Source organism: Salvelinus alpinus, chromosome 7 (genome assembly GCF_045679555.1).
Source record: "Salvelinus alpinus chromosome 7, SLU_Salpinus.1, whole genome shotgun sequence".
NCBI classification, from domain to species: Eukaryota; Metazoa; Chordata; class Actinopteri; order Salmoniformes; family Salmonidae; genus Salvelinus; species Salvelinus alpinus.
The window spans coordinates 4,734,133-4,750,878 of record NC_092092.1 but is presented as its reverse complement, the minus strand read 5'-3'; the positions used below and the strand labels follow the sequence as shown (position 1 = coordinate 4,750,878).

Genomic DNA, 16,746 nt, shown 5'->3' with positions numbered 1-16,746 from the left:
TCTCTAGTCTTGTATGACTTGACAAGCGTGGCATACCAGTATTAACGGGGCTTTTCTCCCATTCTTCTCTGCAGATCCCCCTCCAGCTCTGTCACTTTGACTCTGTGACGCTGGCCTTCTACATAGTTTCTGTGTTCTTTTGCTTATCGTAATCTTTTCTTTTTATTGGCCAGTCTGATGGGTTTCTTTGCAACTCTGCCTAGAAGGCCAACATCCCGGAGTCGCCTCTTCAGTGTTGACGTTGAGCCTGGTGTTTTGCGGGTACTATTTAATGAAGCTGCCAGTTGAGTTCTTGTGAGGCGTCTTTCTCAAACTAGACCCTAACGTACTTGTCCTCTGTGGAGTTATCTTTCTGCTTTACCAATTGAGGAGAGTTAAACTACACACAAGTCAGAGTTATATTTAATTTAATTTATTTAACCAGGAAGGGCTCATTGAGATTTTAAAACTCTTTTTCAAGAGCGTCCTGGCCAAGATAGGCAGCAAGTCATTACAAAAATTACAGACAGACATGGAAAAACAAGTAATCTAGTAAAAACCATTGAATTCACAAGAGTATAACAAAATCAAACAGAGCAAATTAAAAACATTGACAGGTCAGGGAATCAGCCTCAAAATCCTTCATTAGTGATTTAAAAACACAAAATCGGGACAAGTTCTTCCAGTTTAAAAGTATTTTAAGGTGTTCCAAGACGATGGCACAGAGTACATAAAAGCCCTTTTACCAAATTCAGTTCGGACATTTGGAACAGTTAGCAGGATAAAGTCCTATGAGTGACTAGAGAAGGCCAGCCAACCCTGGTATACAAAGTGCAGTGGTGCGTAAGGGTTTTGCAGTTTAAAATAAATCTCAGTGCCATGGTAAAGAGTGTCAATTGATCTCAAACACTGAGCGGAAGCGTTCATATATAAAATATCCCCATAGTCTAGTAAAGGTATAACTGTAGCCTCCTGACTTCAAAAGAAAAACAGGCCTTATTCCTAAAATAAAATCCCAATTTCAGCCTCAATTTTTTGTAAGTTGAATATGCAATTTAAAAGAGAGGCTGTCATCAATTAGAATTCCAAGATATTTATATGCGGTTACAACCTCAATCTCCTTGCCCTGACAGGTAGTAATAGGTGAAAGGTTCAGAGGTCTATTTTTTGCATTAGAAAACACCATTAGTTTAGTTTTGTCACTATTGAGGATAAGCTTCAATTGACACAAGGTATGTTGAACAGTATAAAAAGCAGTTTGCAAGTTCTGGAAAGCTTTTGTAAGAGACGAGGGACAACAGTAAATAACAGTATCATCAGCATAAAAATGAAGTTGTGCATTTTGGACATTTTTGTCTAAATCATTTATATAAATAGTGAATAAGAGAGGACCAAGTGCAGAGCCTTGGGGCACACCATTAAGGACAGACAATTTAACAGACATAAGCCCATCAAATTGAGTGCACTGAGTTCTATCAGACAGATAGTTAGCAAACCATGCAACTGCATGCCCTGAAAGACCTACACTCAACAATCTCTGCCTTAGTATATCATGATCAACTGTATCAAAAGCCTTAGAGAGATCTATAAAAAGTGAGACACAGTGCTGTTTTTTGTCAAGGGCTTCAATGGTATCATTTAAAACCTTCATGGCTGCTGTAATTGTGCTATGCTTCTTCCTGTTGTGCTATACTTAAACTACATCTTTAATAAGCGTTAAGCTTTAGCCTGACTTTCAACAATTCACTATCTATAATGAACCATTCAGAGTGACTACAGAAAAATACAAAGATCTTTTATAGCCAAGATACACCCCACTGAACTTACATGACGAACCACAGATCTTAGGAACAGTTCACAAAGGTTAAGATTTGTATGAAAGATATCTATAAAACATAGCAGACAGTTACTGCTGTGTCAACAGTTCTCATTGTAAAGACCAGTGTCTGGCCCCCTCCTACTCCAAACTGGAACCCGTTTCACCCTGGTACGGTATAGCACAAAAACATTACCTTTACTATCTGGAATGCTCTTTAGGCTTCATTACCCAAAGACATCGTAAATCTCCTCTGTCAGTGCTATATCTCATAGAGGCCCATCCCCAGTGGAACACACACAATACTCTATTCTGTCGAATGTAACTAATATTATAATGTAATACAAGCATTATAACATCATCTTGCAATTTTCCACGACACCTCGTTCTCAGTTGTGCGCCGGGGCCTCCCACTCTTTCTATTCTGGTTAGAGCCAGTTTGCGCTGTTCTGTGAAAGGAGTAATACACAGCGTTGTACGAGCTCTTCAGTTTCTTGGCAATTTCTCAGAACAAGAATAGACTGACGAGTTTCAGGAGAAAGTTTTTTGTTTCTGGCCATTTGAGCCTGTAATCGAACCCACAAATGCTGATGCTCCAGATTCTCAACTAGTCTAAAGGCCAGTTTTATTGCTGCTTAATCAGGACAATAGTTTTCAGCTGTGCTAACATAATTGCAAAATGGTTTTCTAATGATCAATTGGCCTTTTAAAATTATTAACTTGGATTAGCTAACACGTGCCATTTGAACAGGAGTGATGGTTGCTGATAATGGGCCTCTGTACGCCTATGTAGATATTCCATAAATCTGCCGTTTCTAGCTGCAATAGTCATTTACAACATTAACAATGTCTATACTGTATTTCTGATCAATTTGATGTTATTTTAATGGACAATTTTTTTTGCTTTTCTTTCAAAAACAAGGACATTTCTAAGTGACCACAAACCTTTGAACGGTAGTGTAGTTTAGCTTGTCTGGTGGGCTCGTGTCACTGGGCAGCTCTCGGCTGTGCTTCACTTTGTAGTCTGTAATGGTTTGCAAGCCCTGCCACAGCCGGTGTAGTACGATTCGATTTTAGTCCTGTATTGACGCTTTGCCTGTTTGATAGTTCGTAGGAAGGCATAGCGGGATTTCTTATAAGCTTCCGGTTTAGAGTCCCGCTCCTTGAAAGCGGCAGTTCTAGCCTTTAGCTCAGTGCAGATGTTGCCTGTAATCCATGGCTTCTGCTTGGGGTATGTACGTACGGTCACTGTGTGGACGACGTCATCAATGCACTTATTGATGAAGCCAATGACTGATGTGCTGTACTCCTCAATGCCATCGAAGGAATCCCGGGAACATATTCCAGTCTGTGCTAGCAAAACAGTCCTGTAGCTTAGCATCTGATTCATCTGACCACTTTTTTATTGATCTAGTCACTTGTGCTTCCTGCTTTAATTTTTGCTTGGAAGCAGGAATCAGGAGGATAGAATTAAGGTCAGCGATGGAGAGCTTTCTATGTGTCTCTGTGTGTGAAGTATAGGCGGTCCAGAGTTTTTTTCCCCCTCTGGTTGCACATTTTAACATGCTGATAGAAATTTGGTAAAACGGATTTAAGTTTCCCTGCACTGAAGTCCCCGGCTACTAGGAGAGCCGCCTCTGGGTGAGCGTTTTCTTGTTTGCTTATGGTGGAATACAGCTCATTCAATGCTGTCTTAGTGCCAGCCTCAGTCTGTGGTGGTATGTAAACAGCTACGGAAAATACAGAAACTCTCTAGGTAGGTAGTGTGGTCTACAGCTTGTCATGAGAAACTTTTCCTCAGGCGAGCAATAGCTCGAGACTTCCATAGATATAATGCACCAGCTGTTATTTACAAAAATACATTGTCCGCCGCCCCATGTCTTATCAGACACCTCTATTCGATCCTGCCCGTACAGCGTATAACCAGCCAGCTCTATGTTGATAGTGTCGTCATTCAGCCACGACTCAGTGAAGCATAAGATATTATAGTACAAGCTGACGTCTGTGTTGTATCAATTGAAAAGTATAGGTCAATTTGCTGTCCAATGTATTCTGTAAAACTTGTATCTTGAAGCCATTTTGGTTGGAAGAGCCATTTAGGTTGGTCACCTACTAAATTAGAATCGAAATATTTAAGAGATGCTGGAGCATGGTCAGAGATGACAATGCTATCATAAAAGCAATCTTAAATTTTTAGAGCGTAAGGCTGCTGAGATAAAAAAAAACAAATGTAGATTCAGGAATAGGTCTGGTGAGTGCTAGATTAACAGGAGTATTCCACATCATCTGGTTTCATTTCTCTCCAAATCTCTAAATTTAAATCCTTCATAAAATTCTGTATGGTTTTCCAAGATTGGGTGTGGGAGTCGTTCGAACCCGAGGTGCGATCGTTAACAGGATCTAAAGTGAAATTGAAGTCCCCTGCAACAATATAATTACCTGGAAGTGTGGAAAGATTTAAAAACAAATCATTAAAGAATTTAGAGTCATCTTTGTTGGGACCATACACATTAATTAAATCCAACGGCTCAGACAGCAAGGTACCCCATATAATAATATATCTGCCGGTGGGATCACAAATTGTTTGCAATATCTGATATGGACTTAGGGATAAGAATAATAACTCCCCTTGCATGGGAGCTACATGAGGCTGCAACGATCTGCCCAGGCCACCTCTTGCGTATCTTAGGAACGTCGCCAGATAATAGATGTGATTCTTGCAAAAATATGATCTTCGCCTGAAGTTGTTTTAATCTACTTATTACCTGTTTTATTTTGGTGTTTTTATCTAATCCCCTACAGTTCCAGGATGTAAATTTAACCTTAACACTATGAGTCATCGAATTTAACAGAGACACTTGAACTAAAACTTTGCCCCATAAGAGCACATTGGATCAGCCTAATATACCAACAGTCCTCCGTTCCCACCATAAACAAAAACACAAAGGACGCTTTAAAACTTGTTTGAGATAGGGGGCAGTATTTTGACGTCCGGATGAAAAGCGTAACCAAAGTAAACTGCCTGTTACTCAGGCCCAGAAGCTAGGATATGGGTATAATTGGACGATTTGGATAGAAAACACTCTCAAGTTTCTAAAACTGTTAAAATAATGTCTGTGAGTATAACAGAACTGATATGGCAGGCGAAACCTGGAGGACAAACCATCCCCCCCCCCAAAAAAAAATTCTGCCTACCACTGTTTTCAATGGCTTTTCAAAGGTGAAATCCTCCCAGATTGCAGTTCCCAGGGCTTCCACTAGATGTCAACAGTCTTTAGAAAGAGTTTCAGGCTGTTTTTTGAAAAAATTTGCCAGAAATTTTTGTTTTTCTAGGTGGCTCCCATTTTGGCTGTAGTGTTTCCATGCGCATGGACGAGAGCGCGTTCTTTGGTATTTTTCTCCGGTAAAGACAATAACGATTCTTCATCTTAAATTTGATCGTTTATTTATGTATTAGGGTACCTAAGGTTTGATTATAAACGTTGTTTGAGTTGTTTGGAAAAGTTTATTAATAACGTTTGAGATTAATTTTGTATGCATTTTGATGGAGGGAAACTGGATGGATAATTGACTGAAGCGCGCCAGCTAAACTTAGTTTTTATGGATATAAAGAAGGACATTATCGAACAAAAGGACCATTTGTGATGTATCTGGGACCTTTTGGAGTGCCAACAGAAGAAGATCACTACACCTTCTGCCTCTCCACTTGTCATTGCACCATATTGTGTTCACCATTTAACAAAAAAACTAACTAAATACCAGGAGTGAGCCAGAATATGGGACCACCGTGATCTAGCCTCATATTGGCCTAAAGAAAACAAACCCGCACCAGGATGTTCCAATGCATAAAAGAAAAGTTTCATGGTACATTCAATTATAATAAGGCTTGCTTTTAAACGGGCCCTGTTATTATAGTTCAATAGACAGTGCTACTATGTTACTAGATACATTATAACACGGTGAACTGGATCAAAATTTAATTAACTCTTTAGATCAAACCGAAAGCAACAGTTTGAAAAATGTCAAAAGAAATTGGTCAAAGTTTAACTTTACGTTGCTATTGCCTCTTCTTCAGCGTTGCTCCGCTTCCACACCTCTGCCGGCCTAGCTTCTCAAGAAACTGCACCGCCCCAGCTGGGAGACCCTTAGGCCTGCTGGAAAGATGATTCCATACCGGATAGCCTTAGCCCGTAGCCGCTGCTTGACACTGTCGAAGAGTTTCTGCTGCTTTTGGACTTCTATGGAGAGATCTGGGAAGAACATGACTTGGCGATTCTTGTAGAGTACTCTCCCTTTCGCCCTGGCTGCATTCACCATACGCATCTTATCTTTATAGTTTAAGAACTTCATTATCAGAGCCATCGGGGTGCGTTGGGGTCGGATCGTGGGGCCAGAAATCCGATGAGCTATCTCAATGATCAAAGGAGAGCGGAGTGGCACCATCTCCAGAGCCTCAGGAAGCCACCTCTCTAGGAATGAGCAAGCATCGCTCCCCTCAGCACCTTCGCGGAGATGTACTAGTCTCAAGTTCAATCTCCTGCCGGCCGCCCTCCAAATCAACTAGTTTAGAGGTAAGCGATTCAACTTTTTCCTCAAGAGCGGTGATCGTTGCCTGCAGGGCTATAATGTTGTCTTCAGTTCAAGAGATGCGTACCTCAGCCTGAGAGATTTGCCCAGCACATTCTTTGACTTCGTTTTTAACGTTGTCCACAGCAGACAGTATATTTTCGAATTTGATATCATTAATGTCTTTGATGGCCTTGAGGCTATCTTCGGAGCTAACGGCACTGCACATGTTTATCGCCTCAGTCTTGCTTCCACCACTAGCACATGAAGCTTGCACGGCCCCTTCGTCCTCAGACTCTAAACTTTCACTCGTTAAGTCTGGCTTTTTGTTCTGACTCTTCTTTGTCGGCATTGTGGGTTTTGGAAGCTCATAAACTATTACTGCCTTTCCTGGTACATTAAGCTTAAGGGTGAACTTATTTCAGGATTTATTTCTCATTTGTAGCGGAGCTAAAAAGATGCGACTGATCAGTTCTGCGCTCTACTGGAAGCCCCGAGGTGCCTTATTGCTATTATAAACTAGCTACTAACTTAAATGGTTTGTCATACCCGTAGTATACCATCAGCATTCTGGGCTCGAACCACCCAGTTTATAATGCTCAAAACATGGATTAGCACTTTGATTGAATGTGTGCTAAGGATAATGTGTGTGGATTAAAATTTGCGCAGTTTAATGTTAACTGAGTATCCTGATGTGAAACTGATTCTCATGGATATTTTCTATTTAAGCACCTGTCATTTTGTTTGTCTGACAGCAGCCCAGCCTCACATTCAATTCGCGCATATATGTACAAAATGTATTTCAGCAGATTTCGTGCGTTTTTGTGCATTTTTGGGGTGGTTCAATTCGTTTGAAAATACACGAATTTATGTGCTACTTAATTCGTGCGAAAAGACACGAATTTAACCAGTAGGCGACACACAAGCCGTTGCAACAACCATAGACGCGATCGCCTGTATTTATTTATTTTACGTTATGAATATATAGATATTTTGTAATTTTTTAACCATTTAACCATAAGAAGTAATATATATATTGTCTTTATTTAATCCCTATTAAAACATTGTGGTTTTATGCATATATGTACTGTTTTCGAATTTTCTGAACAGACTTTTCAGTATAGAATGAATGTAAGCAATGCATGATGGTTAATGGTGTTTTATTCGGTTGTAGTTCCATGTATTTCTTAAAAAATAAACGTGTAAACCATTTTTATTGAACAGAATGTAACTGAAAATACAATGGCAGCCTTGCCATTGTCCATCAATAACAAAACATTTTTTTTTCGTATAACATTTGGGGAAACGTATGCAGTCATTGTAGTCTTACATTTTGTTGGCCAACCAAAATTACCAAAACGTTAACCCGTAATAAGGCTAGGGTGGCTGAGTGTAAATACATGGCTCTGAGTGTAAGCACCTTTTCACTAGAAACGTTCTTGTGTTCAAATTACCGTCAGTGCGAAATAGCTAGAAAGCTTTCGTATTTCCACTTGGCTGCACCTACGGTTACGATAACGATAAATCAAGTGCAATACCTGCGTCGACCTGTGTCGAGCAGCAAAACACCGGAAAGCTTCTAGCCTACCGGAAAGTTACAAGAAGAACAAGAATAGTTACCTCATCCGGTCATGTGACACTCTGGATGCTCCCTAAAAGCAATTTCGACCGTTTGGAAAAATGACGCCTGGTAACCCCAAAAAAATACCAGGTGCATGAAAAGTTTGGACTTAGAATATTTTTTGAAAACCTCCATAAATCACTCAGGCCATTGACTTGAGAAGAAAAAACATAAAATATTTTCCAGAAGAAAAAACAGAATATTTTTTGAAAACCTCCATAAATCACTCAGGCCAGCACCCATTGATTTGGGGCGGTAGTATAGCGCTCCCAGAGCGGGTATGGAAGTCTGGATCCCCCCTAAAAGCATTTAAGGCTCTGTGTGTCTTTAAGCACCATACTTTTTTTACTCCATCCTTGCTGTGTGTGTGTGTGTGTGTGCGTGCGTGCGTGCGTGCGTGCGTGCGAGAGAGAGAGCTCGTCTTTGACATCTGTTTAGCGAAATTACTGATTTACAGTTCATGAGGGTTGACCGATTCACACATTTAAAGTTTTGGAAAGATCTGACTTTTTTAAATCTTCGAAACAGCACCTATGACCCCATTTTAAGGCACAGGAAGCTATAAGTAAATACATATCCTGATCGGGGTATGCTTTTACAGAATCCTGAGTTTTAAGTCTATACGTTAAGAACTGACTGATTTACACAGGGTTGAATGCACTATATATCACAAACTGCTGGTTGGGTATGGCAAAACACTTTTAGGGTGATTTTATCACTTCCGGTTGCTCCAGGAAGCTTAGAATCAACACAGGTAGACCTCATAGTGGCTTGATGGATTGTTATTGAAGACAGGTTCATAAGACATTCATAACCCACATAGGCTTCAGGTTGAATTTAGGGGTGCAGGCAATGTGTTCCTATGGGGTGAGATGTCATTGTAAACTGTTTGATGTAAACACCTTCTTTTAACTGTTAAGGGTTAATGCCACACGGTCAAGGTTAGGCTTGCACAGAGACCTTAGGAACGTTCCTGAGGTCAAATTGTGCTTCTAAACCTTAACAGTTCTCTCTCTGTCTCCCAAAAGCAAAAGACTTGAAATGTAGGTCAAGGGTCATCTTCTTGTCACTGTCGCTGCGCTCAGACCGAGCAAGCTACGGTCAAGCGGGGCATCTCGTTGAACTCGGCACGGCTATGGTGATGTCATTTTTAGTGGTGATTTCAGAATGCTATTTTGGTGGTTTTTCACTGTTGAAACATATTGCAAATGCACAAAAGTCAACTAGCAAGTCAGTGTCCATCAGCCAATTAGATATTTTCAGACACCAAACTGACACCATCTGACTCCAAACTCACTTTTTCCAACTCGTTTAGAAGCCAACTATCACATATTTCAGAGCAGGCCCAAAATTCACAGCGCCTTCCATTTAAACCATAATAAAACAAATAATACGTAGTTATGTTCTAGCTGCGGGTCCAGTTTTCACATTATGTTTAGCCCTATGTGAGGCGACCTCGAATCCCAAGTTTCGGCTCGATAGGTCATTCGGTGCCCGAGCAAAACCTTAATTGGTGCTGAAATTCCACTTTTTTCCATGCCTTGCTACGGGGTCCTTGAATGAGCTATCGGACAGAAATGTCGGGGTCCGTCTCTATGGGCCGAGCCGGTTTCAATGCACCTAGTCTTGCAACTCTGGGACTTTTCTAAATGTCACCATTTTGTAATGCTCAAAATGAATTGAAGTCAATGCAAATGCACCGAGGCTTTTTATCGGTCCGAGAACCTTCTAGAGCCACATAACTCACCGTGCTTAATCGACCTGAGCTCTAGAACAGGTTTCTAAAGTTTCAGAACTCTAGGTCTGACGGTTCTTTAAAAGTTCAAACAAAAGTAACTATTGCAGGCACTGTCTGCCTCTAAGCCCCTCAGTGTGTCACTCCATCCTTTCTGTGTGGGTGTGTAAATTTTTCCTTGAAATCTGATGGGATGAATGACTGATTTACAGTTCATGAGGGTTGCCTATTCACATATATTAAGTTTTGGAAAGATTTGACTTTTTTAACCCTTCGAAACAGCCCTTTTGACACCAATTATGGCACTTCCGGTTGGCACAGGAAGCTGAAAGTAAACATATCCTCATTGGAGTGGGTTTTACAGAATCCTGAGTTTTAAGTCTATACGTTAAGAACTGACTGATTTACACAGGGTTGAATGCACTATATATCACAAACTGCTGGTTGGGTATGGCAAACACTTTTAGGGTGATTTAACCACTTCCGGTTGCTCCAGGAAGCTTAGAATCGACACAGGTAGACCTCATAGTGGCCTGATGGATTGTCATCGAAGACAGGTTCATAAGGCATTATTAACCCACATAGGCTTCAGGTTGAATTTAGGGGAGCAGGCAATGTATTCCTATGGGGAGACATGTCATTGTAAACTGTTTGATGTAAACACCTTTTAACTATTAAGGGTTAATGCCACACGGTCAAGGTTAGGCTTGCACAGAGACCTTAGGAACGTTCCTGAGGTCAAATTGTGCTTCTAACCTTAACGGTTCTCTCTCTGTCTCCCAAAAGCAAAAAAATATGAAATTGAGGTCAAAGGGTCATTTGGGTCCTTCTTCTTGTCCCTGTCGCTGCACTCAGACCGAGCTAGCTACGGTCAAGCGGGGCATCTCGTTGAACTCGGCACGGCCTGGAGATAATGGCAATGCCATTGCAGGCTTTGTGTGTCTTTAAGCACCGTACTTTTTCACTCCATCCTTTTATCCCCTTTTCTTCGTGGTATCCAATCGCTAGTAATTACTATCTTGTCTCGTCGCTACAACTCCCGTATGGGCTCAGGAGAGACGAAGGTCGAAAGCCACGCGTCCTCCGAAGCACAACCCAACCAAGCCGCACTGCTTCTTAACACAGCGCGCCTCCAACCCGGAAGCCAGCCGCACCAATGTGTCGGAGGAAACACCGTGCACATGGCCCCCTTGGCTAGCGCGCACTGCCCCCGGCCCGCCACAGGAGTCGCTGGAGCGCGATGAGACAAGGATATCCCTACCGGCCAAACCCTCCCTAACCCGGACGACGCTAGGCCAACGGACCTCCCGGTCGCAGCCGGCTGCGGCAGAGTCTGGGCGCGAACCCAGAGACTCTGGTGGCGCAGCTAGCACTGCGATGCAGTGCCCTAGACCACTGCGCCACCCGGGAGGCAGAGCTGACCTTTTTAACCCTTTGAAACTGACCCTGTGGCACCATTTGAAGGTACTTCCGGTTGACATAGGAAGCTGAAAGTGAACACATATCCTCCTTGGGGTAGGCTCTTATATAATATTGAGTTTTAAGTCTTTATGTTAAGAACTGACTTATTTACAGAGGGTTAAATGAGTGTGTGTTATTTCATAAAATCACATAAAATCACAAAATTCTGGCAGAGCTTCGAGACCCACTTAAAAAATGTTCGTCTGAACACACTGCAACTGGATCTGTAACTTTTTTTTTTTTTTAACTCCTTTTTGTGAACATGACCAATTTGTCAATGTACGATTTCTCTTAAATTACGATAGATAAATGGCTGGTTCTTTTTTTCCTGACACCGTATGCTTATGTACTTTGACGTGAAGCGGTCAAATTAGCACCCTACTTTGCATTTTTGACCTTTAATCCCAGAAAAATGGCCATAACTCAAAAAGCGTTGAGGCCTCGACGCCATCTTGTTCGGGGCCAACTGTCCATTACGTCTTCGAAATATTTTCCGTTTAGGAGAAAAGGCCACATGCATTTGCAATGTGCTTGTGCATTTGCAATATTATTTATTTTCCCTCTGGTGGGAATTTCCGAGACTGCGGAAAAATGACCAAAATTTGTTATTTTTATAAAACGGAAACCGAACGTCCGAGAGATTTAGTTTGATGACTTCCTGAAAGATCTCTCCCCCGCGCACGGCCCGACGCCGTCCACGAATTTTAGAAACGTTGCAGGACGTCTAGTAAGGGACCTTACATTTGCAATGTGGCGTTTCTCACTAACCATATGGCGAGTGCTAAAATGTTCCCTTAAGGTATGGAAAGGCCTTGGAAAGGCCATAAGTGTAAGCCAACATAATTCATTATTTTACATTAACATGTAATACATGCATAATGAAGAAAATTGTGTAATTTAGGCTCCACGAAATATGAAATGGGTTATGAAGAAAATCGTGTATGGTTGCCTACATGACAAAAAGGCGTTCTGATTACAAGTGCACCAGTATCCAAAGTATTAAGCGAAATCAAGCACAGAAAACAGCATTGGCATTAGTAACACAACATTTCCCACGAATTAAGTCGCACTTAAATGTGCGTCTTTTCTCAAATTCTGTTCAGCAAGTCTAAAACAGTACATATAGGCATACAACGACACATTTTAAAACATGGTTAAACAAAGACAACATTTCTGTATATTCATGACGTTGAATTAGCCATTAAGAAGAACAAAAATTAAATACAAATTATCGCGTCTACATGGTTGTTGCAACGGCTTGTGTGTCGCCTACTGGTTAAATTCGTGTCTTTTCCCACGAATTAAGTAGCACAGAAATTAGTGTATTTTCAAACGAATTGAACCACCCCAAAAATGCACAAAAACGCACGAAATCTGCTGAAATACATTTTGTACATATATGCGCGAATTGAATGTGAGACTGTGTTGCTGACAGAGGCGGGTAATAAGGTTGGCATGCTTTCTTATGAACGAGCTCATTGCTTCAGTTTATTGCTCTTTGACCGGTATTGTAAGTATTTGGCACCTGTTTATCCCTCACTCTAATATAAAGCCTCACTCTAAGACAAGGAAAGCCAAGAGTTGCTGTTGCCTCCTCACTGTTAGAATTCAATCATTGGTTTAACCTGTGATTGAATTCTAGCATTGTCATCCAACGCAGATGTTTTTATCTCAGTGTCAAAGTCATTTCTGGGTAACAATTAAGTACTTTACAGTGATGGTTTTCAATTAAAATGGTAAAATAGAAACAAAATAGATTCTTAGCACAATTTGTCAAGCAAGAATTTTGTTAGGAATGGCGGAGTGGTCTGAGTTGGGAGGGGAAAACGGAAGATTAGCTGTTACTGGCAGAGTGGTTTGGAACTTTCCTGTCGGTCTATTAACTAATTTACTGCATGGTGATGTCACCATCCCACCAAAACACCCTTACTTTTCAGGTGGTCTTATCAAACAGCTCTTATGCTAAAAGGGCATTATCATGTTCACACATTCACAATACTATTCCAACCTTGGTGTGTAAATATATAGTTAACACAGGAAAAACACATTTTGACTGCACTGGGCCTTTAACAAGGGCCCCAGGACCAGTGGAAGCAAAATAACCCAATAGCATCAAAGATCCACCATCATATTTTACAGTAGGTATGGGGTTCTTTTCTGCCTATGCATCCTTCTTTTGATGCGAAACCCACCACTGGTGTTTGTGGCCAGAGCTCTTTTTAATGGCCAAAGAGCTCTATTTAGCAGCCAAAGAGCTCTATTTAGCAGCCAAAGAGCTCTATTTAGCAGCCAAAGAGCTATTTTTAATGGCCAAAGAGCTATTTAATGGCCAAAGAGCTCTATTTAGCAGCCAAAGAGCTCTATTTAATGGCCAAAGAGCTCTATTTAATGGCCAAAGAGCTCTATTTAATGGCCAAAGAGCTCTATTTAGCAGCCAAAGAGCTCTATTTAGCAGCCAAAGAGCTCTATTTAGCAGCCAAAGAGCTCTATTTAGCAGCCAAAGAGCTCTATTTAGCAGCCAAAGAGCTCTATTTAGCAGCCAAAAACCTGGTTTCCTCTGACAGGAAGCTGAAACTTGGCAGCAAGTGAATCCTCCATCTGGACAATAACGTGAAGCACACAACAAAATCCATAAAGGACTAATTGACCCCAAAATCAACATTTTGCAATGGACATCTCAGTCTCCAGACTTGAACCCCATTGAAACTCTGTGGTTAGAATTGAAGAGCACAGGCAAAAGCTATCAAAGATCTGGAAAGATTCTGTATGGAGGAATGGTCTAAGATTCCTCCCAATATGTTCTCAAATCACTTAAAACATTTTAGAATAAGGCTCAGTGCTGTTATCCTCGCAAGGTAAGGTATTTGCCTCAAGTAATTCTGTTTGGAGTCTACATCTCGCCGAGCGCTTGTGCACACACAACTTAACAGCTATTGGCTGATCAGATCACAGCTGTGCACACACAGAGCAACAGCTATTGGCTGATCAGATCACAGAGGTGGAAAGGAAATACCCAGATTCTGTTTTGTCCATCATGGGGGATTTTAACCACATCAACCTTCAACAGGAACTTCCAAGATAAAAACAACTGGTTAAAATGTTGAACAAGGGGCATACCACGCTGTCCCCTTGGGAACTCAGACCATGTTTACAGCACTATTAAAGGGGCATACAACGCTGTCCCTTGCAGAACTCAGACCATGTTTACAGCACTATTAAAGGGGCATACCACTCTGTCCCCTTGGGAACTCAGACCATGTTTACAGCACTATTAAAAGGGGCATACCACGCTGTCCCTTGCAGAACTCAGACCATGTTTACAGCACTATTAAAGGGGCATACCACGCTGTCCCCTTGGGAACTCAGACCATGTTTACAGCACTATTAAAGGGGCATACCACGCTGTCCCTTGCAGAACTCAGACCATGTTTACAGCACTATTAAAAGGGGCATACCACGCTGTCCCCTTGGGAACTCAGACCATGTTTACAGCACTATTAAAAGGGGCATACCACGCTGTCCCCTTGGGAACTCAGACCATTGTGACAGCACTATTAAAGGGGCATACAACAATGACCATGTAATACTACACATCATCCCTGCATACAGACAGAAACTAAAAACCGCCAAGCCTGTCAAATAAACGGTGTGGAAATGGACTGACAAGGTCATTGGGGAGTTAAAGGACCTAGACACCACGGATCGGAACATATTCAAAGACAACAATGCCAACATACATGACTACACAGACAGTATCGCATCCTACATCAATGGATGTGAGGAGGACTGCAGGTGTACGGCTAGAGCAACAGTTCTCCAGCAACGACTATCTGCAAAGGACTGAAAAACACAAGAAACCTAAACTGCCCCCGATGGCAGACGACAAATCACTGCAGAATAATTGAAACCAGTTTTAATGCAGATTTGACTCTCGTTGTCTATCACTAGCAGCACCATATTACCAAGTAACATTCTAAGTATGTTGAATGACAGATTTCTACCTTGTCAGCTCGGGGATTCGATCCAGCAATCTTCTGTTTACTGGCCCAACGCTCTAACCACTTGCAGCAAGGCAAAACTTGTCATATTGACCTCTCTAGACAAGGACACTTCTTTTAATATGGGCTCATATCAAACCCTGTAGGAGAAGCTTTAGTTTCTTCTTACCCAGCACAAACTAGGCCTGCATCTGAAATGGCACCCCATTCACTATACAGTACAGTACTTTGACCAGGGCCCATGGAGCTCTGGTAAAACGTAGTGCACTGTGCAGGAAATAGGGTGCCGTTTCAGACCCAGGCAATTAAATAACTGCACTGCCTAAATGAAATGCATTGACAAGTTAGTTACTCTTTCCCCCCATGAGGAAATGATGTGCTCCAGGCAACTGCATTTTCTTCAGTCACCATTATTTTCAAGTTCTCTTCATCCATGCAGAAGAAAGATATATTTTTTTCATGAACTCTGTCCCGTTTGTTCTAATAATGAAGACTAAATGTATTCATAAAGGGCTTTTTATTGAAGTGATATGACAAACTTGACATGACAGAATCTAAACGATTACAAAATGTGACATATGCCAAACTCGTGTACCTTATGTGACACCATGAATCTTACCTTTGTATCTGGTCTGCAAAAAAATAACCTTAAAATCAGACCAGCTGTCGACAACTATTTCCAACGTGCTTGGTTTACTTCTATTGATACTATGCAGGAATCCAGACACCTACAGCACAGTGTAAACAAAGTATGATTCATAAGGTTGTATAGTTAGGCACTGGAAAGTTAGCCCACTTCTACCCCTCTGAACAGCTTCTATCTCAAGGCCATCAGACCGCTAAACAGCCATCACTAATTTAGAGGGGCTGCTGCCTACATGGAGACCCAATCACTGGCCACTTTAACAACTGGATCACTAGTCACGTTAATGTTTGCATATCTTACATTACTCATGTTTATACTGTATTTTGTACCGTCTATTGCACATTGCCTATGCCGCTCGGCCATATATTTATATGTACATATTCTCATTCACCCCTTTAGATGTGTGTATTAAGTAGTTGGGGAATTGTTAGATATTACTGCACTGTCGGAAGCACAAGCACTTCGCTGCACTCATATTAACATCTGCTAACCATGTGTATGTGACATTTGATTTGTAGGCCTTCCGGGGGGGGGGGGGGGGGGGGGGGAGTTAGCTGTAGGCCTTCTAGGTGTTTTTTTTTTAGCTGTAGGCCTCCTAGGTGGGGGGGTTTTAGCTGTAGGCCTTCTAGGTGGGGGGGTTTTAGCTGTAGGCCTTCTAGGTGGGGGGTTTTTAGCTGTAGGCCTTCTAGGTGGGGGGTTTTTAGCTGTAGGCCTCCTAGGTGGGGGGGTTTTAGCTGTAGGCCTCCTAGGTGGGGGGGTTTTAGCTGTAGGCCTTCTAGGTGGGGGGGTTTTAGCTGTAGGCCTTCTAGGTGGGGGGGTTTTAGCTGTAGGCCTTCTAGGTGGGGGGGTTTTAGCTGTAGGCCTTCTAGGTGGGGGGGTTTTAGCTGTAGGCCTTCTAGGTGGGTTTTTTTTAGCTGTAGGCCT

At 41.8% G+C, this 16,746-nt stretch overlaps 1 protein-coding gene across 2 annotated transcripts in view; it reads right to left on the bottom strand.

The window, feature by feature from the left end:
• LOC139580337 (cystatin-like) overlaps positions 1-16,746 on the bottom strand; it is a 126,271-nt gene that overhangs the window by 97,708 nt on the left and 11,817 nt on the right. The window lies entirely within an intron of this gene.